This window comes from Trachemys scripta, chromosome 9 (assembly GCF_013100865.1).
Source record: "Trachemys scripta elegans isolate TJP31775 chromosome 9, CAS_Tse_1.0, whole genome shotgun sequence".
NCBI lineage: Eukaryota > Metazoa > Chordata > Testudines > Emydidae > Trachemys > Trachemys scripta.
The window spans coordinates 80,182,479-80,199,811 of NC_048306.1; the positions used below are offsets into that span (position 1 = coordinate 80,182,479).

Sequence of the window (17,333 nt, forward strand, 5' to 3'; positions counted from 1 at the left end):
GCGAACTGCGGCCAGTGGGAGCTGTGATCGGCCAGACCTGCAGACTGGGCAGGTAAACAAACCAGCCCGGCCCGCCAGGGGCTTTCCCTACGCAAGGAGCGACCCCAGTTTGAGAAACACTGATCTAGACAGAGGAAAAAAGTTCACAAAATTTTAAGAGCGATCTAGTGGGCATAATTTTTTTGAAAAACTGTTAATGGTAGAAAACTCAGTGTAACCTCAAGCCAAAGTTGATTTGAAATATGCATGACGGGTCTCTAGATGATGATGTCATTCAAAAGCAAGCAACCTGAGATGTTCTGAGAAATAAGATATTTTTCTAATAACCTATTTTTTGAATCTGTGACCTCCACTAAGGCTTAGTTACAGCATCACTCAATGCCATGGTGATGGGCACAGTATCTGAATATAAAGCAATGGAACTTCCATAAAAGCTTTATGAAGCTTTATAACATATTTTTGGCTAAATTTCAAGTGAATTTGCACTAACTTTTGATTTAACTGGGGCTACTGTATGGCATCAAGTGAAAAACATGCAAACTTCTGAATTTTCACAAGCCATTCCAGGCTAAGTGTGGTCACTCAAGTTTTGCTTTGGGAGTTGAACCTTGTTTGGGTCTGAAACCATCGAGTGTGAACACACTAAAACTGAAAAGGGAAAAAGAAACTTGAGTCAAGCCCTGTCCACTCTAACCAGTGGGTTAGAGGTGGCTATAGTCACAATGCATTTCTCACTTAAATTCAGATTTAACCTAGACAAATCAATAATTTTACATTAAAACAATGGTCAATTCTGGCTCCAATCCTGCAAGCCGCTGCCCAGAACTGCCAGATCAGGCTTTTAGTCTTCAGGAATATGAAATGAATAATGCAGATAAATTGAACTGCCAGCCCTGGAATAGGCAGCAGAATAGTTAACATTGTAAATGGTATCAGTGATGGTTTATTCTGCATATTATCAATTGTTGATTAATCATATTCTGTCCAATAATTTTTGTGTGTCAGATATTAAAAGCTATACATCTATGTATTCCACCGCTGAATCTTCTGAGGTACAAGCTCAGCTCATTGCATTATTTAAGTAGTGTTGGCAGTAGAGCTGGGTGAATAATGCAAAACACTTACACAATTACCCTCTCAATTTATTAAAAATGGTTGCACTTCGATTATATTCTCATCCCTTTATCAAGTTCGCTTTCTGTGAATATTCCAGCAGATGACTTTACTGACAGGAATGGTCAAAGAAACTGAATTATGTAGCATATGTGAATTCATGTAAGTTTTCACAAAAGAAACCTTATTTTAAGAGTTCTCCAGTTGGATAACTGAAACAAATCATGCAACCTCTGTGTCTAGTCCAAACAGTTTGCATATAAATATTGAATACCCTCAGTGTAAACCAGGTCAGGCCAATAATTATATGCAAAATTATACAATAATTTCAAATATCAGATTAATTCAAGCAAATTGTGCTGTTCATGAAAAATTCATGAATTGCAACAGAGATTAAATTGAATGTATAGCTATTTTCTGATCTATTTGCTCAAGTCTAGTTAGCATTGAGATGTTAGAGAGAAAATCCAACATGTAATTAGAAAACCTGATAATTAAAATATTTTTTTCTCTTCACTTTTCTGGTCTTTTATCCAAAAATTGTGTTGAGGCAGATTCCAGTCTACAACTCTACTGTTATCAAAAGTGCCAAATCTATAGTGACGTGTAATAGAAATGCTGAACCAGATTCTTGTCTTGTGCTGTGTCTACACTGCACTGCACTGCACTTCCTTAAAATTTGCCTTTGGCCATAAACTGTGCATTGAGGAGTATATTGGGTCATTGCTGCTATTACCATCTGGGGCTATACTTGTGGGCAGAATATGGCCTTATGGCTGGTCTCTGGGTTGGGGAGCATTCCATAGCTACATGCATACTTTCCTGGATTCCAAGGCCAGAAGGCACCATTGTGATAATCTATTCTGGCCTCCTGTATTACACAGGCCATAGCACTTCTCCAAAGTAATTCCTAGGGCAGATCTTTTAGAAAAACATCCAATCTTGATTTAAAAATTGTCAGTGATGGAGAATCTACCATGACCCTTGGTAAATTGTGCCAATGGTTAATTACCCTCCCAGTCAAAAATTTATGCCTTATTTCCATTCTGAATTTGTCTAGCTCAATTTCCAGCCATTGGATCGTGTTGTATCTTTTTTTGCTAGATTGAAGAGTCCATTATTAAATATTTGTTCCCCATGTAGGTACTTATAGACTGTAATCAAGTCCCCCCCCTTAACTGACTTTGGAATAAATTGAGCTCTTTCAGTCTCTCTTCGTGTTTTCTAAACCATTAACCATTCTCGTGGCTCTTCTCTGAACCCTCTCCAATTTATCAACATCATTCTTGAATTGTGGGCACCAGAATTGGACACACTATTCCAGCAGTGGTCACACCAGTGCCAAATATAGAGGTAAAATAATCCCTCTATTCCTACTTGAGATTCCCCTGTTTATGCATCGCAGTGTCATATTGGGAGCTCAGGTTCAGTGGATTATCCTCCATGATCTGCAAATCTCATTCAGGGTCACTGTTTCCCAGGATAGAGTCCTCCATCCTGTAAGCATGGCCTACTTTTTGTGTCTAGATGTATACATTTACATTTAGCTGTATTAAAATGCATATTGTTTGCTTGATAAACTGGGTGCAAGCAATTTACATCACTCTGATGCAATGACATATCCTTTTCGTTATTTTACCACTCCCCCAATTTGTGTCACAGCAAACTTTATCAGTGATTATATTGTTCTTGGTCATTGATAAAAATGTGAACTAGCATAGGGCCAAGAGCCGATCCATGTGGGGCCCACTGGAAATACACCTGCTTGATGATGATTCCCTGTTTACAGTTACATTTTGAGACCTATCAGTTAGCCAGTTTTTAATCCATTTAATGTGTGCCATGTTAATTTGATATCATTCTAGATTTTTAGTCAAAATGTCATGTGGAACCAAGTCAGTGCCTTACAGAAGTCTAAATTTATTAAGTCAACACTATTGTCTTTATTAACCAAACTTGTAATCTCATCAAAAAAGATATCAAGTTAGCTTGACCGGATCTATTTTCCATAATCTCATAATCTCATGTTGACTTGCATTAATTAAACTACCCCCCTTTTAGCTCTTTTAATTGAGTCCTGTATCATCCCCTCCACTATCTTGGCTGGGACTGATGTCAGGCTGACAAGCCTTATAATTGGGTCATCCCATTTACCCTTTTAAAAAATTGACACAACATTAGCTTTCTTCCAGTCTTCTGGAGCTTCCCCAGTGCACCAAGACTTATTGAAAATCAGCTTTAGTGGTCCAATGAGCTCCTCTGCCAGTTCTTTTAAAACTCTTGGATGCAAGTTATCTGGATCTGCTGATTTTAAAATGTCTAATTTTCATAGCTTCTGTTTAACATCCTCCAGAGATTAGTGGAATGGAAAGAGTGTTATCACCATTTATGAACTGAGTACTGTATCAAGTGCTCCATTATCTTGTCTGGGATGGATGTCAGGCTGACATAATCACTTAACAAATGGGGGTGAAGTGGAGTGGGGTGGTTGGTTGATGTAAGGAAGTGATTGAAGTATGGATTGATATGCCCACATTTCAAAAAAGTGGTCACCAGTCCTTGATTGCCTGCTCTTTCCAAATTGGCCATACATTCTGTTGCCACAGCTTCCTGTGATCTGCTGTGTGGGTTGGAGGCTGAAGAATTGCTGATAATGGGAGATGCCCACTGTAGGACAAAGCTATACTGCTGATGTGAAATCTATCTTCTTGTCTGGCTGTGACTTATTGATATCCATGCTTGTCCTGAAACAATTTCTTCCCCATTTGCCAATATATTATGAGCACTGTTACTGCTGCTGGTGCGATTTCATTTCTTCAATGTATGTAGATAGCTCAGTTGAACAGAGATTACAGAGGGCATTTGCCCTTAGGTCTCAGTATTCTAATTGTGACAAAGGTAGGAGATAGTTAAAATATGAAACCAGTGGCAATGCCATAGACTGTCAGGGTATGTCTACACTATATTGTAAGCCCAAGATTAGTGGATTTGAGTCAGCTAACGGTGGGTTAGGAACCCAGGGCTTGAACGTCTACACTGATAGTTAACCATATGTTAAGAATTTTCTAACCCAGGCTGGAACCTGGGGTTCTGGCATCCCTAAAGCAGCACACAGACTCCCTATCACCTTCCTGAAACGTGCCCACTTTAGCCCTTTGACTGTGGTGCACTGTGGGAAAACTTGACTGTCCACTCTGCACGTTACAGGAAGCAGCCCACCAAAACATTCTGCAGAGTGCTTGCTTTGGTCTGTGTGTGTCCAGCTGCTAGTGTCAGCAACATGGAGAAAGGCGCATTTTTGAAGAACTTTTCTTGCTTGCACTTTCACTCCTGTGACAGGAAGTGGGCAGAGCTTCTGAGGCACACTGGTGGACATTTTGGTGGCGTTTTCTGACCCACCAATGGCACTTGACAGAGCCAAGGAGGAAGAGGACACAGACATGGTAAACTCAGATTGGCTGATGCTGTTCATGACACTCTGCACAACCGCTGATGCCCCCTGCATAGACAGGTTCTTCTGGAGCAGGGCCACAAGTGCATATTGGTGGAACCGCATCATCATGCAGACGTGGGGTGAACAGCAGTGGGTCCAGCACTTTTGCATGAAGAAGCTACATGGAGCGTTATGAGCTGCTTCCTCCGACCCTCCAATGTGAAGACACACAAGAGGGCGGCCATCCCGGTCCAGAAGCGGATTCCTAAAGCCATCTGGAAGTTGGCTCCCTAGGCTGCTACAGGTCCATTGCCAACCCATTTGCCATTGGAAAGTTGACTGCGGGTAAAGTGCAGTGGAAGTTTCTGAGGCAATCAGGCATGTGGTTTATCCCAAGGTGGCAGGCATAAAAGGTATTTATAAAGTAATTGCTGGCTTTGAGAGAATGGGGTTTCCAAACCGCTCCAGGGCCATTGATGAGACTCTCATGTGCCCATCGTTTGCCCTCCTCAAGGAGCACATGAGCCAATAAACCACAAAGGGTACTACTCCATTCTTATGCAGGCCCTCATGGACTACAGAAGTCTATTTATGAATATCAATGCGGGTGGCACCTGGAAAGTTCATGACGCCAGTGTTTTGCCGATTGGGAGTCTATTGACATGGACAGCCTGGAACACTATTCCCACTGAATGACATTGTTATACACGGAGTTACTGTCCCCACCATTATTCTGGGGGACCCAACATACTTCCTTTTGCCTTGGCTTATGAAACCATGTCTGATTTCAGAGGCCCTGGCAAAAGGTTTAATTTCACTCTCAGGTGAAGTGGTCATTGTAGCTTTAGATATACAGTGAATGAAGAGCAGATAGGTATGGCATCTGTACTGTTGGTGACTTCAAAGGGGACAACTTGTGCTTAAATACTTAGCTGAATCAGGGCCCATGCCATTAACTGAAATTAATACACTGATAATTTTATTTGGGAAATGCACTGAAATTTAGAATGGCTGTCGTTTTTCTCAGTGGTCAGTTTTTTAGAGGTAAAGTTCAGATGATTGTACTTATAAAAGGTTTTAATGTTCTACTCAATCATTTATTGGAACATACATGTAATGTAACTGGCGTGTTGATATGCCCTGCTGCTCTCTATATAAATGATTATCCAAAACATTGAAAATAAATTGGTTCTTGATATTACATTGACAACTGTTATAATGTATCCCCTGTCTTGAGAACTCCCATTCAGAAGAAAAGACTGAGATGTTCATTGCAGTGAGACAAAATGTAAAAAGACAGTGCATTGTGGATTTTGGAAATGCTACTGAGGGAACACAGTTAGCTGCATAAATGTATAGTCCCTTACACAATAAAATCAACTTAAAGATCTTTTGAAATATGAATTCAGAATTGAAAAGCTCCCTGAGCAGAACTGTGGTTCCATGGGCAAGATCATGTCGTAGTTACACAGCTGACTAAATTTTCTCATCCATTCCATGAACATTTATAAAGTTTAGCTGATCCAATTATGCTGCAAGTGAAGCCCTGCAGAGAACCTGTCAAAACATCTAACATAGTTAAAATTATAGTACAAATGATGAATTCATATTTTTAATGTGCATCAAAACTGAAAGTATCTACAGTTTTATTTTTGTCTTACTGCAATTTACCAGTGACTTCTTCTGGTTTAGACCCTGGAGCAAAGTGCAAGTATAGTTCAGTGTTTTATGCTGTGTGTATCTTAATTTTAAATGATGAACTAGAGCCTTTATTCTCCTGTCACTTTTATGCCATGTACCACTACAGTTGGTTTGGATCTTTGAGAGAGACATGGAATAGGATTATCATTAAGTGTGCAACAGGTACTGTGCCACTGTAAATGCCCACACTTCAGAGCTCTGTGTCAAACAACAAGAAATAATCTCTTAGGAATTGGTCTCTTGACCAAAAAGGAAATTTTCTCACTCAGAATCTCTTCTTTTAGAATATAGATGTTTTTACACACTCGCACCTCCTCAGCCCTCAAAAACATATTAATTAGCGCTCCCCCATGTCACCTCTAGCTTATATATAACAAACAACTTTTAATTGTACGCGGTATGGCATTGCTGTGGGAAACAAATAGAAAATAACAGTAATGGTGGGACGTGAAAAGTTGCTTTAGGCTGGGTACATGTCACCTTCATTTATACCATTACAATCTCAAGTTCTGCTCTCAGATACGTGGGCAGAGGCTTTGCTGCAGATCTTTTAAATACAGTTACAGTGGAATGCAGTGGCTGACTTTACAGACTCTGGTGCAGCATGTACCTGTGCAGCTGAGAGCAAGATAGTGTCCTAAATCAGAGGCTGTGTGCTTTTCTACAGAAATAAATGGTCTTGAAATTTCCAAGTTCTCAGCTGACACACGTAATTAAGTTGAGATATGTTGCCAACATGCATCTAGAGAGGAATAGTAAACAAAAGGAGAAGGCCATTTCTTAGGCAGTGAGGAAAGTGGTTTAGATTTCCCCTTTAATGTTGCATGTAATTACGTAGCACTGATGTTAACATGGATCATATACATCCCCTGTATAAGGTAATGTTAACCCTAAACATTTAATTGCATGCAATATTGCAGTGACATGGAAAATGCAAAGGGTAAGAATTGTTGTTTTCTCTACAAGCATTTACATACATGTAAGACAGCATTATAGGAAAATATTAAGTCAATTGTTGTTTAGGGCTTAATCATACCATTTAGGCACAGCACAGGGTAAGGAACTCTGCAGAAGTGCACTGGACCAAGAGCGGCTCTGGGGGCTTCAGGAATTGTGCTTCAGGAATTGTTCTTGGAACTTTCTGGCAGGTAGGGGGAAGCACACCCATAGTTACAACCTATCCAGGAGTACAGCATACTCCTTCCTGTGTGTCAGACCAGTTCTTCTGGCCACTGTCCTGGAGTATGTTTATGCTTTTGGTACTGGCTATTTTAGAAACCAGCCTTCCCCTTTGCCTTTTTCTCTATTCATCATCCAGGCAGTTTGATTGCCACATGAGCATTATAAAATAGGGATAAGCAGACTAGTTAGGAGGAAACCATGACTTTATTGAACCAAATCCTAGCCCTATTGAAGCTTTAGCTCTCTCTTCAGATAAAACATCTTCTTCTAATATTTCTTGAGACCAGAGAAAATAGAAGAAATAACACTCCTAATATCACTCATTTCTCCCGACTTTGAATAACTTGAGTGGTTAGTGTCTGCCACTATTTGCTTTAATATAAGGAGGGCAAGTATTAGTGGTAGCTCTTCCCTGGTTCCTCATGTGGTCCTGCAGTGTTTCCTCCACTGCATTCACTAATTCTTGTAGGTCTCAACTTGTATTTTGATGTGTCTAGTCCTTTTTTACATTAGACATGAGAACTAAAGGCAGTCAGGCTACTCCTCATTCAGCAGTCAGAGTTTGTGCTCCTGCTCCATGAAAACAGCCTTTAACAGGTGGTGACTGGACCTTGCACATCAGCAGTTCAGAGGCAGAAAATGTAGGCATGTCTGTTTTGAGTAGAAGAACCACAGATTAAATCAAAGCGCGCTACACTGGGACAGAAGATAGAGTCTAGAACTACTACTATGCAATATTTAAAGGGGGGGGGGGGAGAAGAGAGAAGTCCAGTGCATTGTGGGTATGTCTCTGCCAGTGTGCCTTTACTTCTGACCACCAATAATAGGGTTTTTCTAAAGCCCCGTTGAGGATGTCCTATTAAAAACGTCAGGGATCAAATTCAAAATCCTTCAAGAAACCTGTAAACAGCCAATTTAAGACAAATTAGGAAGAACATGAAGCATCATAATGTGTATTTGTCTCCAACCTTCCTGTCCAGGTACTCATACTGCCCGATAGCATAGTCTGTTAATACCTTCCAGAGGTTAATGAAATACCAGCTTGACACCTCTGTGAGGTAAGGAAGTGTTGCTTTCCCCATCTGACAGATGAGGTCCAGTGACTTGCCCAAAAATCACACAAGAGATCGATTGTAGAATTGGACAGAGTTCACCTCTCCTGAGTCCCACAGCAGTGCCATACACACAAGATCATCCTTCCTCCAGTGCCACATGAAGTAACCTTAACAAGCGTTCAGACGTGTTCAGTGGAGAATAACATATTTAAATATGCCACTCTACATGTTAACTTACTGATTTTCATAAGAATTTATTAGCAGTTCTTTTTGACTGTGTAAGGGTACGGATTCACCCTGCGGCGCCCCCTACTGGTTACTCCGGGGAATCAGCTTGTCCAGCATCTGGAGCGCCCTCTGCAGGCCAGTGATCCACTTTGTCCCTACTTCTGGCCCCTGTGTCCCTCCCAGGACCCCTGGTGCCCCTTGCTCTGGGTCATTGCCCCCTGGCAGTACCCCACAGATCTGGGTCTCCCCCACCAGGGAACCCTCACCCAGCCTCAGCACTAGGCCACTGCCAGTCACCAACTAGCCCCCGCTCCCTGGGGCAGACTGCAGTATAGGCCACTCATCACTGGCAAGGGGGGTTTGGACCTGCTGCCTTGGCCTAGCCCTGGGCTGCCCACTGCAACCCCCAGTACCTCTTGGCCTACTACCAGGCTGGAGTTCCCCAGCTCCTCAGCCTTTCCCCAGCCCTGCTCTACTACAGGTATCCTGTCTAGCTCCCTACAGCCAGGCCCTTCTCTCTCTGAAGGCAAAGAGAGACTCTGGCCTGAGCTCCTGGCTCCCAACCTTTATAGGACCTGCTGAGGCTGTTTGGGGCGAGGCCCCAGCTGCAGCCACTTCCCCTAATCAGCTCAGCCTTTACACTGCCTACTCCCTGGGCTATCTCAGGCCCTTCCAGGCAGGAGCAGGTGTCCACCTTGCTATAGACTGATTCAGTAAGTTAGCCTTACATTTTTATAGAAGAGTTTTTGAAAAAAAGAGGACCTGATTCTTCTCCCACTTCCACTCTTTTCATGTTGAGAAGACTCCATTGACTTCAGTTGAGCTACTTTAGATTTACATTAGTGTAAGGGAAGGCAAGATAGGACACTTAGTGTTCAGAACAAATGCTTTTAGCTGAAATAGCAACCTTTCATTTCTGTCTATTTTCCTAGCCATAAAGCAGATGGATTATTAGCTGCTGTGAACTTGGCTAGGGGTTCTGGCCCTATTCCCACTGCTGTTATATAGTTAACCTTATAATAGGTGATCTGAAGATAACGTTTTTCAATGTTATTTTCTTACTAAGTATGAATTCAGTGTCTACAGGGTAACAAAGTGAAACTTCAATTCTGTATCTTAAAATGGCTGACACTGCACCCTTATCTTGGACAGTTGTGTGGTATGGACTGCTGTTTACAATCCAAAACCTTTAATTAGTTAAGGAAATTAATGATTGGTGTTTAGATGCCATTAGCATGGGAGATTGATATCACACACACACACTGCAGCACTCATACCTTAATGAATTCAATTAAACTGCAGATAGCAATAATTAGGGACCTACCAAATTCAAGGCCATGAAAAATGCATCACAGACTGAAATCTGAGCTCACCCATGAAATATGGTCTCTTGTGTGCTTTTACTCTATACTATATAGATTTCACGGGGGAGACCATCATTTCTCAAATTGGGGGTCCTGATCCAAAAGGAAATTGCAGGGGGTGGGGGGATCACAAGGTTATTTTAGGGGGGCCGCGATATTGCCACCCTTACTTTTGTGCTGCCTTCAGAGCTGGTCGGCCGGAGAGCAGTGGCTGTTGGCTGGGTGCCTAGGTCTGAAGGCAGCACCCCACCAGCAGCAGTGCAGAAGTAAGGTGGCAATACCATAGCATGACACCCTTACTTCTGTGCTGCTGCCTTTCAGAGCTGGGCAGCCAGAGAGGGGCAGCTGCTGACTAAGAGCCCAGCTCTGCCGGCAGCAGCGCAGAAGTAAAGGTGGCAATACCATCCCATCCCATCCTTACTTCTGCGCTGCTGCTGGCAGCGGCTCTGCCTTCAGAGCTGGGCTCCCGGCCAACTGCCCAGCTCTGACGACAGCGCCGTCGCCAGCAGCAGCGCAGAAGTAAGGGAAGCAGTACCATAACTCCCGCTACAATAATCTTGCGACTCCTCCCTCCAACTCCTTTTGGGTCAGGACCCCTTCAATTACAACACCGTGAAATTTCAGATTTAAATAGCTAAAATCATGACATTTACAATTTTTAAATCCTATGACTGTGAAATTGACGAAAATGGACTATGAATTTGGTAGGGCCCTAGCAATAATAAGATGCCAGCATATCAGGTCGATATTGTACTGTCAGTCAGAACATCCCAATAAAGACCTGAGGCTTAGCCCTCTTACTCTTCTTTGAGGCTTGCTCACTCACATTTTTGTAGCATCTGTGTGGGTGGAAGGGTTTCATCCCAGTGTCTTATAAAGAGAATCCATCAACTTGAGATGTGCCCATCACAAATTTCTGTTTCTGTTGAAAAGTCAGAACAGATTAAGTTGGTCGGGGTGATGTTGGCAGTTGTCTGTAACATTAAGGATAGCTCTGAGAGGATTTTTTGGGGCCTAACCCTAGACTTAACCATCTCCTATCCACACAGTGATCATCCTGGCCTGTGACATTTGCATGGTGGCAATGTGTCAGACGGGGAAATGATGTGCCTACATGCCCATTCAGTGCAGAGACCTTGGATGCATATTTTTAAAAGACAGACTACAAAACTGATGGGATTAAGGATCATTCTGACCAGCTCTGTAAGAGAACAGACAGTTCAGTTGTACCAAGCAATTACAACTGCTGCTCAACATTCTAAACTGGAGACCATTTTATAGCAAAAAGACTTATGTTTTTTTTTATTAACAAATCTATGGGGTTTGCTTGCCACAAGATTAATCACACAACATGGGAAGTTAGAGACACTCTGCTGCACCTTATGCCTCATAATGTCCCAAAAGAACAATTATCTGATGATAACCCCATTCCCTATTCAGCACATATTGCTTAATTAAGGAATCTTGCTATTGCTAATACTGTCTGCTGTGGAATTCTAACCACAAGAAACAATAATGTTAAGACCTGCCATGTTAAATGATCAACATACATTTCTATAGTCTGTATGCAGCATATCAATACATTCCGAATACTGGTCTAGCTAACAACCAGTTAGTTGATTTTTGTTTGTTGATATGCTTCATTTCAAAATGGAGCTAAGGCAACACAAACAGATTAAATGGTCTGTAAATGAGCCACTGCAAAGCAAAATCTGAGATCAGATGCAGAATCTGAGGTCAGAGAGTCACATTAATACCATTAAATTTTTATAATGTTGGGATGTATCCTAGCAGTAGGAAGTCATATTTTACAGTTCTTCACCGGTGAAAAAGGTGCTAGTCTAACCTTCTTAGTTTAGGACTAACAGGTACCTTAAAAAATAATGCTATGATATTGGAGGTAGGATCAATATTTTTCAATTATGTAATTGCTTTCTTGAAGGAAAGGAAAAAGAGATTTACAAAAATTAGAATGGGAGAGATTAGAGAAGACTGACCCAGTTTAAAATAAGCTTTTGGCTGACGAATGTCTCAGGACTTTCACTTTTAAGTTTATAAATCACATTCTATCGAACAAGACAAAGGCAGTAACTCTCAGTAAAGGTACTCAAAGCCTAAGGCCTGGTCTACACTAGGCGTTTATGTCGAAGTTAGCGCCGTTACATCGAATTAACCCTGCACCCGTCCACACCGCGAAGGTATTTAGTTCGACATAGAGGTCTCTTTAATTCGACTTCTGTACTCCTCCCCGACGAGGGGAGTAGCGCTAAATTCGACATGGCCATGTCGAATTAGGCTAGGTGTGGATGGAAATCGACGCTAATAGCTCCAGGAGCTATCCCACAGTGCACCACTCTGTTGACGCTCTGGACAGCAGTAAGAGCTCGGATGTTCTGAACTGCCACACAGGAAAAGCCCCGGGAAAATTTGAATTTGAATTCCTTTTCCTGTCTGGCCAGTTTGAATCTCATTTCCTGTCTGGACATCGTGGCGAGCTCAGCAGCACTGGCAACGATGCAGAGCTCTCCAGCACTGATGGCAGTGCAATCTCAGAATAGAAAGAGGGCCCCAGCATGGACTGATCGGGAAGTCTTGGATCTCATCGCTGTGTGGGGCGATGAGTCCGTGCTTTCCGAGCTGCGATCCAAAAGACGGAATGCAAAGATCTATGAGAAGATCTCTAAAGACATGGCAGAGAGAGGATACAGCCGGGATGTAACGCAGTGCCGCGTGAAAATCAAGGAGCTGAGGCAAGGCTACCAGAAGACCAAAGAGGCAAACGGACGCTCCGGATCCCATCCCCAGACATCCCGTTTCTACGAGGCACTGCATTCCATCCTCGGTGCGGCCGCCACCACTACCCCACCACTGACTGTGGACTCTGAGGATGGGATAGTGTCCACGGCCGGATCCTCGCACATGTTAGCGGACGGGGAAGATGAGGAAGGAGATGAGGAGGACGAGGCAGTCGACAGCGCTCACAACGCTGATTTCCCCGACAGCCAGGATCTCTTCATCACCCTTACAGAGATCCCCTACCAACCCTCCCCAGCCGTTACCCCGGACACAGAATCTGGTGAAGGATCATCCAGTAAGTGTTGTAAACATCTAAACATTTATTTGTAACAGAACATGATTATTAACAATTTAAAAAATGGGTTTCTCATGATTAGTTTGATTAACTTAACGGTTCAGTCATGGGCAGTGCAACTATTTGAAAAAAATCTAGCAATGTCCGGTTTTGCATGATTGTCCTGCCCAAGCCGCTCTACTGTTTAGTCCCTGCTACTGCAGCTACAGTAAGATGCGGTCTATATGTCCGGGGATGGAGCAGAAATCCTCCTGGGACATCTCAAGGAAGCTCTCCTGCAGGTAATTTGAAATCCGCTGCATTAGGTTCTTGGGGAGAGCGGCCTTATTGGGTCCTCCGTAGTAGGACACGTTGCCGCGCCACGAGACTAGCAAGTACTCCGGAATCATTGCTTGGCACAGCATGGCGGCATACGGCCCTGGTCTTTGGAGGCTTTCCCGGAGCATTCTCTGTCTGTCGCTCTCAGAGATCCTCATGAGGGTGATGTCGCTCATGAAGACCTGCTTTGAATGAGGTAGGGGAATGTTATTAGTGTTGGCTGGTTTGCAGCCACGCGGTGGAGGCGGGAAAGGGTCAGCCGAAAGGGATCGTTCCCGGGGACAGCCGCGAGGGTGTGGGACAGGAGCAAACTTCCTGCTTGCCGGATTGCTGGCAGCAGGGACCGACATTGATTTCAATGTGAAATGAGGCCATTGCTAATATTAAAGTTTTAAGCTGCCACGAATCTACGGCTTACCATGTCTGCCTGCAACAGAAATTCCGTTGTCCTGACAGGGTTCTCAAAAGTGCTCTGCAAAACCACAGACAGTGAATGCGAAGGCCGAGAATTCGACCTTGTGCTGAGTGCGCATGTGATAGGTGCTGTGCATGGTCCTGTTCACAGAGACAGACTATGTTCTTTGTTCACAACTACATTTATCTTTCTGAGGAATTCACTCCCTTTTTCCCATTCCCACAGCCCCATCTGCGACTGTCTCACAACCTAGCCTGTCATCACACTCCCAGAGGCTAGGGAGGATTAGGCATAAGAAGAAGAGGACACGGGAGGACATGTTCTCAGAGCTTATAGCCTGCTCCCGAGCCCAGGCAGCACAGCAGACCCAGTGGCGGGAGAACTTGTCCCAAATGCACCAAGCCAACATGGATCGGGAGGAGAGGTGGCGTCAGGAAGACCAGCAGGCGACTCAAACCCTGCTTGGACTACTGAGGGAGCAAACGGACACGCTCCGGCGCCTTGTGGATGTTCTGCAGGAACGGAGGCAGGAGGACAGAGCCCCGCTGCAGTCCATCTCTAACCGCCCTCCCCCGCCACCAAGTCCCATACTCCCTTCACCCAAAGTGCACAGAAGGAGAGGCGGCAGAGTCCCTGCTAACTCTCACTCCACCCCTGCAGAGAGCTCGAGCAGCAGAAGGCTCTCATTCCCCAAAGTTTGACAAGTTCTTTCCTTCCCGCCTGACACAAGCCCCCGTCCAAGTTTCACTTCCCAGTCCCATGTGTAGTTGATAATAAAAAATATGTTTCTGTTAACTACTGTTTCCATCATGTTCTTTTGGAGGAGGGGGGGAAAGGGGGTTGGTAATTGGATAGGACAGTCACCTTTGGCAGGGTACATAGTCGGGGGCAGGCACAGCAGCAGGGCACATACATAGTGCAGTGATGCAGTGACTACTTACCCTGGTTAGTCTGGGAGGTTCTTTTCATGTTATGTGGTGGGGGGTGGGTTGCTCTGTGACTTTGTGTCAGGGGAGGGCAGTTAGAGATCTTAAGCGGCAGTCCTTAGGCAGGATCACAGAGCCACACAGCAGGGGATCTGTAACCGTCCCCCCCCTGCCACAAACTCACATAGACCCCCCATACACACAGTCCGTATCAGGAGGGGTGACAGGCTCCGTTGAAAGAACCATCCCACCGCAGCGGAGCCTGTCAGTCCTTGAGTTTAGAAGCTGCATTCGCGCGACTACACTACACCCGCTCCGCACCACAGTCTGCGTCCCAGTTTTAAAAAATTCCCGCGAAAACAGTATTAAAGAAAACGGTGTGCTTTAACAAAGTAGAACTATTTTTATTTTGAAACGTGTGTTGGAAGTGGGGTGAAGGCTTCTCTGTACACAAAATTAGAAAGTCACAGGTTACCCTGCTCACTCAGGAACTTTGCTTTCAAAGCCTCCCGGATGCACAGCGCTTCCCGCTGGTCTCTTCTAATCGCCCGGCTGTCTGGCTGTGAGTAATCAGCAGCCAGGCTAATTTCCTCAACCTCCCACCCCGCCATAAAGGTCTCCCCCTTGCTCTCACAGAGATTGTGGAGCACACAGCAAGCTGCTATAACAATGGGGATATTGGTTTCGCTGAGATCACAGCGAGTCAGCAAGCTTCTCCATCTCCCCTTGAGACGGCCAAAAGCACACTCCACCACCATTCTGCACTTGCTCAGCCGGTAGTTGAAGAGTTCTTTTTCAGTGTCCAGGGCACCTGTATAGGGCTTCATGAGCCAGGGCATTAGCGGGTAGGCTGGGTCCCCGAGGATGACTATAGGCATCTCCACATCCCCAACAGTTATTTTGTGGTCCGGGAAGTAAATACCTTGCTGCAGCCGTCTAAACAGACCAGAGTTCCTGAAAACACGAGCGTCATGAACCTTGCCCGGCCATCCCACGTAGATGTTGGTAAAACGTCCCCTGTGGTCCACCAGTGCTTGCAGCACCATGGAAAAGTAGCCCTTTCTGTTAATGTACTGGCTGGCCTGGTGGTCCGGTGCCAGGATAGGGATGTGAGTTCCATCTATGGCCCCACCGCAGTTTGGGAATCCCATCGCTGCGAAGCCATCTATGATCGCCTCCAAGTTTCCCAGGGTCACTACCTTTGGCAGCAGTACATCAACGATTGCCTTGGCTACTTGCATCACAACAACCCCCACGGTAGATTTGCCCACCCCAAACTGGCTCGCGACTGACCGGTAGCTGTCAGGCGTTGCAAGCTTCCAGAGGGCTATGGCCACTCGCTTCTGGACAGTCAGGGCTGCTCGCATCCGGGTGTCATTGCGCTTCAGGGCAGGGGACAGCAACTCACAAAGTTCAAGGAAAGTTCCCTTCCGCATGCGGAAGTTTCGCAGCCACTGTGATTCATCCCAGACCTGCAGCACTATGCGGTCCCACCACTCAGTGCTTGTTTCCCGTGCCCAGAATCGCCGTTTCACAGCATCAACATGACCCATTGCCACCGTGATGTCCTCGGCGCTGGGTCCCCTGCTTTCTGAGAGGTCTGTGCTACTCTCAGACTTCAGGCCATCACCGCGTTGACGTAGCCTCCTCGCCTGACTTTTCTGCATCTGCCTCAGGGCAACCTGTATGATAAGCTGCGAGGCGTTGAGAGCGGCCACAACTGCAGCGATGGTTGCAGCGGGCTCCATGCTCACAGTGCTGTGGCGTCCGCGCTGTCAATGACTTGAAAAGTGCGCGAAATGATTTCCCGCCGGCGCTTTCAGGGAGGGAGGGAGGGCGGGAGTGATGGACGGATGACGACAGTTACCCAAAAGCACCCTGGCCCCTTTTTTTTTTACCCAGAAGGCATTTGCGGCTCCACCCAGAATTCCAATGGGCGGCGGGGACTCCGGGAACTGTGGGATAGCTGCCCTCAGTGCACCGCTTCCAATGTCGACGCTTTCCCCGTTAGTGTGGACTCACAAAGTCGAATTACTGTCCTTAGTGTGGACACACACGTTCGACTTTGCAATATCGATTCCAAATATTCAATTTAAGTAAAATCGAACTACTCTCGTAGTGTAGACAAGGCCTTAGAAAAGATGACTCAGGGCCCAGTACTTTTTCTCTTTAAATCAATGGTAAAAGCACTCATTGACTTCAGTGAGTTAGGATCTGTCTCGCTGTCTCCCACTACAGTGTATCAGTCTGATGGGGATCTCTTGGAGTAACTCACGGGATATTTATGACAAGGCTAAACAGTAGGGCAGATTCTCAGCTGATGTAAACTGTCACAGCTTCATCAAAGTCAATGGAACTATGACAATTTATACTAGTTGAGAATCTGCCCCTAGAAATCACCTGCTTGTGCAGAGTGAAACATACAAATCCCTTTCATATCCATTCAACCTCAGTAATACTTGATTGGGCCCAACCCCTTCTCATGCCAGTAATCTTTAGTCATGTGA

At 44.8% G+C, this 17,333-nt stretch overlaps 1 protein-coding gene across 3 annotated transcripts in view; it reads left to right on the forward strand.

Moving 5' to 3' along the window:
- The window catches only part of KCNAB1 (potassium voltage-gated channel subfamily A member regulatory beta subunit 1), a 239,956-nt gene that overhangs the window by 48,693 nt on the left and 173,930 nt on the right, over positions 1 to 17,333 (forward strand). The window lies entirely within an intron of this gene.